Source organism: Tachypleus tridentatus, chromosome 11 (assembly GCF_004210375.1).
Source record: "Tachypleus tridentatus isolate NWPU-2018 chromosome 11, ASM421037v1, whole genome shotgun sequence".
Lineage (NCBI taxonomy): Eukaryota > Metazoa > Arthropoda > Merostomata > Xiphosura > Limulidae > Tachypleus > Tachypleus tridentatus.
Window position 1 is genome coordinate 27,173,156 of NC_134835.1, and position 8,353 is coordinate 27,181,508.

General features: G+C 31.2%; 2 long non-coding RNA genes across 4 annotated transcripts in view; one reads left to right on the plus strand and one right to left on the minus strand.

The window, feature by feature from the left end:
• The window catches only part of LOC143231811 (uncharacterized), a 184,050-nt gene that overhangs the window by 73,492 nt on the left and 102,205 nt on the right, over positions 1–8,353 (minus strand). The window lies entirely within an intron of this gene.
• The window catches only part of LOC143231809 (uncharacterized), a 109,186-nt gene that overhangs the window by 22,494 nt on the left and 78,339 nt on the right, over positions 1–8,353 (plus strand). The window contains exons 1-2 of one of the 2 annotated variants that reach the window (XR_013017199.1): positions 1,515–1,660; positions 8,199–8,277. This is a non-coding gene — a long non-coding RNA (uncharacterized LOC143231809). Of the gene's footprint in view, positions 1–1,514; positions 1,661–8,198; positions 8,278–8,353 lie in introns of those variants that run through there. The other variant, XR_013017200.1, reaches the window with a different exon arrangement.

An 8,353-nucleotide genomic window follows, 5' to 3' on the forward strand; every position in this document is an offset into this window, starting at 1 on the left:
TAGGGTTATATTGTCAGTTTCATTATAAAAAAGGAAATCAAGTATTTAGTGGTCTTGTTAGGGTTAGATTGTCAGTTTCATAATGAAAAAGGAAATCAAGTATTTAGTGGTTTTGTTAGGGTTAGATTGTCAGTTTCATAATAAAAAAGGAAATCAAGTGTTTAGTGGTGTTATTAAGGTTAGATTGTCAGTTTTATAATAAAAAAGGAAATCAAGGATTTAGTGGTGTTGTTAGGTTTAGATTGTGAGTTTCATAATAAAAAAGGAAATCAAGTATTTAGTGGTCTTGTTAGGGTTAGATTGTTAGTTTCATAATGAAAAAGGAAATCAAGTATTTAGTGGTCTTGTTAGGGTTAGATTGTCAGTTTCATAATAAAAAAGAAAATCAAGTATTTAGTGGTGTTTTTAGGGTTAGATTGTCAGTTTTATAATGAAAAAGGAAATCAAGTATTTAGTGGTCTTGTTAGGGTTAGATTGTCAGTTTCATAATGAAAAAGGAAATCAAGTATTTAGATGGAAATTAAACAGGTAGTAGTAACTGAATCTAATTAAAAATTACAGGAACGCTTGACGATAACTTAGTTTGGAAATCCGAGTGTAGTTTTAAAACGACCGTTCAGGTTTGGTTCGTTTTGAATTTCGCACAAGCTGCACAAGGGCTATCTGCGCTAACCGTCCCTAATTTAGCAGTGTAAGACTAGAGGAAAAGCAACTAGTCATCACCACCCACCGCCAACTCTTGGGCTATTCTTTTACCAACGAATAGTGGGATTGACTGTAACATTATAACACCAACACACCTGATAGGGTGAGCATGTTTGGTGTGATAGAGAATCGAACCCGCGACCCTTCGATTATGAATCGAGTGCCTTAACCGCCTGGTCATGCCGGGTCTGATCTTTTTTTGACTTTTATTTTATATTTTTGGCGCTATGTACGTTCGTTTGTAGACAATGAAACTAGTTATATTTGTTGCAAAATCTTTCTAAACATTTTTTGTCTTTTACATTTAGTTTTCTTACAACTCGATTTTAAATGTGGTGATGAATAACAGTTGTAACACGGATTCAGTGCGATTTCGTTTTCCTGGGTAATGATGAGACATCGCATCTTAGGTTTGTTGGATTTGTGTGTGTGTGTGTGTGTGTGTGCATTTCGAAATAAGCAAAAAAATTTCCTTGGAAAATAGTACTCTGAATAAATTCAACTCGTTGGGAACAAATCACGTAAACCTCAGCAAGCTGACGTTTGAGCTCGCATGGGAACGCTGATAAGAAAGTTCTAAGGTCTCTGCGTGCGTAGAGCGGCTATGAAAAATCGTTTTGATGAGAAATATTTCTCTGAAAAATAATAAAGTCTCGATTTTTTTCCATGTAGAAAAGAACGGTACAGTTGAAAAGTGGGAGAAACTGGTCACATATATTTCTGTTTGTAATATAAGTTGGAAACAGGCCAATTTTGCTGTATTTATTATTCGAGGTACGTTTCCATTTGGGTGTTTCGTTTAATCTATTTTGCTGTTTCTAGTGTTTAGTAATGATGTTCATCGTAAGGCTTCTTACTTCATAGTGAAATCATTAATTAAAAGTTTTAGATAAGATACGTACTTTTTCTGTGGAAGACGTAAGTAAAGTCAAGTTTACAAAATATCCCATGAACAGTAAGTACATTATACCATTACTAACTTAATTATGATCAGACCAAAAAATTAATCCAGCACGGGTGTAGGTTCTTTAACACCCCATTCTTATTTACAATTATTAGAATGCATTAATTCATTAGATGACTGTATTTTCGGCCATAATTCCAGTAAAAACTCACGAAGGTCGGTCATCTTACGAGGCTTAGGTTAGTGCCATGTAACCAAATGTATTTTTATGTGAGTTGTGTTCAAGATAAAACGAGTATCTAATATTCAACCTTTTATTTACCTAAGGATTAAAAATCTATTTGTTGACTAGCTTATTGCGTCATAAAAACCTGATTATTGAACTATTGATTTAATCCACTTAACGCAAATGTAAAAGCTGTTTTAGAATGGAGCATGGCATGTTGGTTATTGTAATACATTTTAAACATAGGTGCTGGAATCAAAGAAGTTTTAAAATCCAAGTTACAATCTTCAAGAATCGAACGTTGTATTTACATTGTTGTTAAAAATAGGATAATATAGCATCGTATTACAATGTTCTATAATCGAACGTTATATTTACATTGTTGTTAAAAACAGGATAATATAATATCGTTATAGTAATGAGGTTTCACATAAATTATCCGTTCCAATCACAGTAAAGTACTTACGAATTTCAAAAATATGCACATGAAATACAGCATGTTCAATTCGCATAAAAAAGAAACATTATAAACTAAAATAGTCATTACTTTTTATTTCGGCTAACGTGACGAGTTTCAACTATTAATGATTCTTTAAAAAACGTTTCAAACTTCGTAAGATCAATGTAGAGAAACCATTGAACATTTAAATAACGGAATGCACACACGGCTGTGAAGGAGAGCTAATGAGCGCGAACCCGACTCTGCGCAAACTCAGTGAATCGGCTCTAAACGATAGCTACATAAATAAACAAAACTCGCAAGGCTATCTATAACGAATAAATACCCACAAATTAGAACTGCTTTGAATTACTGCTTATTTTTAATTAATCAGCTTTCAAAGTGCACAAAGAAAAGTATGATCAGGTTTATGACCTATTAGATTATTGTTAATTTTACCAAATTTGGTTGGTGAATTTGTTTGAAGTAAACATATTTGTTGTACTACGTTTAAATCAAAGCTATTAACAGAATAGCAGTCAATATATGAAGCTCAAATGTGCAAACTTTTTCTTTCTTTTCTCTGTCTAAATTCTATATTTTACTTAATTTTGTCGGTCAGAACACTAATTTCTCGCGAACAAAAATCTACACTTTCAGGAAAAGCTGACACAACTGGTAATAAATGATGGAAACTGACCCTAGCAATGGAAATGATTTTCATGATTTCACGATGAAGTAATATAAGTGCTAATTAAATCATACATCACGCTAAGAGAGGGTAGTTTACATATATGACTTCATACTTTGTGATATTATTGGTATGAAAAACTCTACGGAAACATAAAACATAATTCCTTCGCTCGATGTAGTTTCGAAAATAAAACAAAATACACAGTGAAGCAGTAATTACAGTCAAAATACTTAAAATTAAATGCAGTTACTGATAATATACAGATAATGGTTATAACATTTCTGAGTCCTCGGAAGAATTTACAACGATAGTAAAATATCCATTAGAAAATATTATATATGTTATATTTGTATTAAAATAGTGTTTCATTATTTCTAGTCCTGTCGTTGTCCGATGGATAAGGCGCTCGACTCGCAAATTTACGGTCACAAGTTCGAGTTCCCGTCACCGAACATGTTTTCTCCTTCAACCGGAGGGGCATTATAATGAGACGGTTAAACCAACTATTTTTTTTGTAAAAGGGTACCCGAAAAATTGGCTGTCTTTCCTCAAGTTTTATACTGTTAAATAAAGAACGGTTAGAGCAGGTAAACCTCGTGTTGTTTCCCACGAAATTTAAGATAAACACATTTCTTTATGATTTTATTCATCCCACCCCGTTGATCATTTAACGTACCTTTAACAGCAGGAAATTCTAGTAATTTTTAATGAACAATAATAATAATGTCAAGACATTACTATTCGTGTTTTGTACAGCACTTAGTTATTTTGTTACCGAGACTATCTGACAGTCAGACGACATAAATACCAGAATTTACTGTGAAAAAAATATCTTATATATAATTCCGTTCTATAGAGCATAATGTGTTAAACCTATATACATACGTATTAGTGGACAAAATACCAGAATTTACTGTGAAAAAATATCTTATGTATAATTCCGTTTTATAAAGCATAATGTGTTAAACCTATATACATACGTATTAGTGTCCTTAGTTCAGTGAAAACTATCAGAGTGACATAAACCATATTTATTGAACACAATTGCTTTTTGAAGTTTTTATTCCGATGTCATGTGTTTAATGTGCAATGTTCCTGATAAGTAAACTTATTAAGTTGAAATTATTCACTCAATACTGCATGCTAGAGTGAGTTTAGTTAACACTTTAAAAATTCCCCCCTACTCTTCTCCGTTCCTAACAAAGGTTCGGTTTTTGTTTACGACGGTTTCTTAGAGTCATACAACAGAACTAATAGGAAAATGTTCATATTTAATCTTTATTTGATGAAAGACAAACTGACGGAATGTATACCAGTTGGATTAAGTTAGACGTAACATTAGTTGTATTCACTTCCTTGAAGTTATGAACGTTATTCAGTCAATACTTTCTCATCTATACATTTGAACCAATCAACTGGTCTAGGAAAGTCGACATAACTTATATTCAAATACGCAAGTCAAAGAAGCCAGAATATTTTATAAACTGTTCGAGAGGATCGAACTGAAAACAATCTTCGGATCTCACATTTCTATACAAATGTAAAAATATAGTCGGATCTATAAATCTGATGTACTGATATCTGGAGAGATATAAATTTAACAACTAAGAACATCATATGGATACATAAAGGAAAACATCACTATAGTGGGAATCGATTCATCTTTCGGAAAATGTAACTTACTTATAAATAACAAAATGAACGTAGTTATATGAAACATTGTAACAAACATTTCGAAACCTTCGGTAATTCTATGATCAGTAAGCTAGAGTTACATAATGATAACTATATCAAAAATGTGACATGCTCTATAATGAAGGACATTAAACAAATTATGCACACAAAAAGGGCAAAAAGAACATTATGTAAAAATATGACACCACACTAAGAACATTATGTAAAAATATTACACGCTTATTAGATTACGGCCCGGCATGGCCTGGTGAGTTAAGGCGTTCGACTCGTAATCTGAGGTTCGAATCCCCGTCGCACCAAACATGCTTGCCCTTTCAGCTGTGGGGGCGTTATAATGTTACGGTCAATCCCACTATTATTTAGTAAAAGAGTAGCCCAAGAGTTGGCGGTGGGTGGTGATGGCTAGCTGCCTTCCCTCTAATCTTACACTGCTAAATTAGGGACGGCTAGCGCAGATAGCCCTCATGTAGCTTTTCGCGAAATTAAAAAAAAACCCAACAAACAAACAAAACCGCCAGAATGACTGAATCTAGCCAATTGGAAATGTATTTCCAGAAAAGTGACGTTTATAGCGAATCATAGAAAAGGAATAGTAAGATATAATTCCTTCTAAAGTTGTCCTTACAACGTGAGAAACCATTTAGTGCTTTTAGGCTAACAAAAACTCTTCTTATTACAGGTCGATTCCTTTCGGAATACGTGATTTTTAGGTGAACGTTTTCTTCACTATGGTGGAATAAAGTTCAAATAACCAACTACGGACAAAAAATATGAAGTCCTATAACCCGACCGCCCGCAAAAAAGTGTTGTTTTTTTAAGCAAGGCCGAATTAGAAATGAAAAGACATTTGCTAGATTTATAATTTCTCTTGTTTTGTAGCACAAATATATTTCAAATCTTCTGAACTCGTATGAAATAAAATGAGACAAGGTGGTTTAAAACTGTCGTTTTGTTAAAACCTTTCCACGAATGTTTTAGTACGCCATGAAGACATCAGTTCATAGATGTTTAGAAATATCATTGAATACGAGGGTTTTCTATTACGACTTGTAATACGGCATTCCGACAATCTACTGTGATATGACAAGGAATGTCAGTTAATTTACGTTTTGAGTTTTACTGTATCAATACATTGAAATAGTGTACGGTACCCTGCAAAAACTGTGAAAGAGCTAGCGAAGTAATTTGAAAAGGTGTATTGAAAGTACGGTATCAGATATACGTAAACTAATAATGGTTGAATTGTTAAGTTTTCATATCTCTTCGTAAACTAATAATGGTTGAATTGTTATGTTTTCATATCTTTACGTAAACTAATAATGGTTGAATTGTTATGTTTTCATATCTCTACGTAAACTAATAATGGTTGAATTGTTATGTTTTCGTATCTTTACGTAAACCAGTAATGCTTGAATTGTTATGTTTTCATATATCTACGTAAACTAATAATGGTTGAACTGTTAAGTTTTTATATCTCTACGTAAACTAGTAATGGTTGAATTATTATGTTTTCCTATCTCTACATGAACTAGTAGTGGTTGAATTGTTAAGTTTTCCTATCTCTACGTAAACTTGTAATGATTGAATTATTATGTTTTCCTATCTCTGCGTGAACTAGTAATGGTTGAATTGTTAGGTTTTCATATCTTTACGTAAACTAATAATGGTTGAATTGTTATGTTTTCTTATTTCTACATGAACTAATAATGGTTGAATTGTTAAGTTTTCCTATCTTTACGTAAACTAATAATGGTTGAATTATTATGTTTTTCTATCTCTACATGAACTAGTAGTGGTTGAATTGTTAAGTTTTCCTATCTCTACGTGAGCTAATAATGGTTGAATTGTTATGTTTTTCTATCTCTATGTAAACTAATAATGGTTGAATTGTTAAGTTTTTCTACCTCTACGTAAACTAGTAATGGTTGAATTATTATATTTTTCTATCTAGTAATGGTTGAATTGTTATGCTTTTTTATCTCTATGTAAACTAATAATGGTTGAATTGTTAAGTTTTCCTATCTCTATGTAAACTAATAATGGTTGAATTGTTAAGTTTTCCTATTTTTACGTAAGCTAATAATGGTTGAATTGTTATGTTTTCCTATTTTTACGTAAGCTAATAATGGTTGAATTGTTAAGTTTTCCTATCTCTACGTAAGCTAATAATGGTTGAATTGTTAAGTTTTCCTATTTTTACGTAAGCTAATAATGGTTGAATTGTTAAGTTTTCCTATCTCTATGTAAACTAATAATGGTTGAATTGTTAAGTTTTCCTATTTTTACGTAAGCTAATAATGGTTGAATTGTTATGTTTTCCTATTTTTACGTAAGCTAATAATGGTTGAATTGTTAAGTTTTCCTATCTCTACGTAAGCTAATAATGGTTGAATTGTTAAGTTTTCCTATTTTTACGTAAGCTAATAATGGTTGAATTGTTAAGTTTTCCTATCTCTATGTAAGCTAATAATGGTTGAATTGTTAAGTTTTCCTATTTTTACGTAAGCTAATAATGGTTGAATTGTTATGTTTTCCTATTTTTACGTAAGCTAATAATGGTTGAATTGTTAAGTTTTCCTATCTCTACGTAAGCTAATAATGGTTGAATTGTTAAGTTTTCCTATCTCTATGTAAACTAATAATGGTTGAATTGTTAAGTTTTCCTATTTTTACGTAAGCTAATAATGGTTGAATTGTTAAGTTTTCCTATTTTTACGTAAGCTAATAATGGTTGAATTGTTAAGTTTTCCTATCTCTATGTAAACTAATAATGGTTGAATTGTTAAGTTTTCCTATCTCTACGTAAGCTAATAATGGTTGAATTGTTAAGTTTTCCTATTTTTACGTAAGCTAATAATGGTTGAATTGTTAAGTTTTCCTATCTCTATGTAAACTAATAATGGTTGAATTGTTATGTTTTTATATCTCTACCAATACGTTTTTTTCTTCTTCCGTTCTGTCTACTACGATACAATTTTTTTACACTGTTGCCAGTTATGAGGTTTGAATACAGTAAACACATACATTTTATGTACTTTTCTTCATGAAGATAACTTTCTAGTTTTAAATTTAGTTTTTTTAGTTTTAGTTCTAGTTTTTTCGTGATATATTATTTACCAAATGAAAAACAATACAAAAAGATGAATTTGTTGCACACTAACAATTTCATCTAAGAAATATTCTTGGAGAGGTAAATGTAAACAAAGTGATACAGTTTCTTTACAAAAGTTAAATATTCTACAGCAACGCTCAAACTTTGAAAAGTAAAATATTGAATTAAAAATTTCTTGTGTTACAGAGTTTAATGTTCCTTGCGAAGAAAAATAAAACCACCACGTTCAAAGTAGTTTAATCCCATGAAAAATTATTTGAGTCTGTTATATTACGTTTCGTAAAATTATAGTGACAATAAAAACAATTTAAAGAAAAGTATTTTTATCACATGTATTATAATCTGAGATAAATGAGATTTGTGTGTGTGGGTATAGCATACATTAGTTAGTTATTTATATATCTTTTATATACGTTATTTCAGGAGAACTGAAAAATGGCCCAGTGGCTGTGGTTTTCTTATGAAGAAAGAAACAAGTTTTCTGTCGGAAATTATCTTAATGGTAAGACATAAATCTCAGATTTTTTTTTCTTTTGGAAAATCTAATAAAAATTGCTCATAAATAATTCATAATTTAC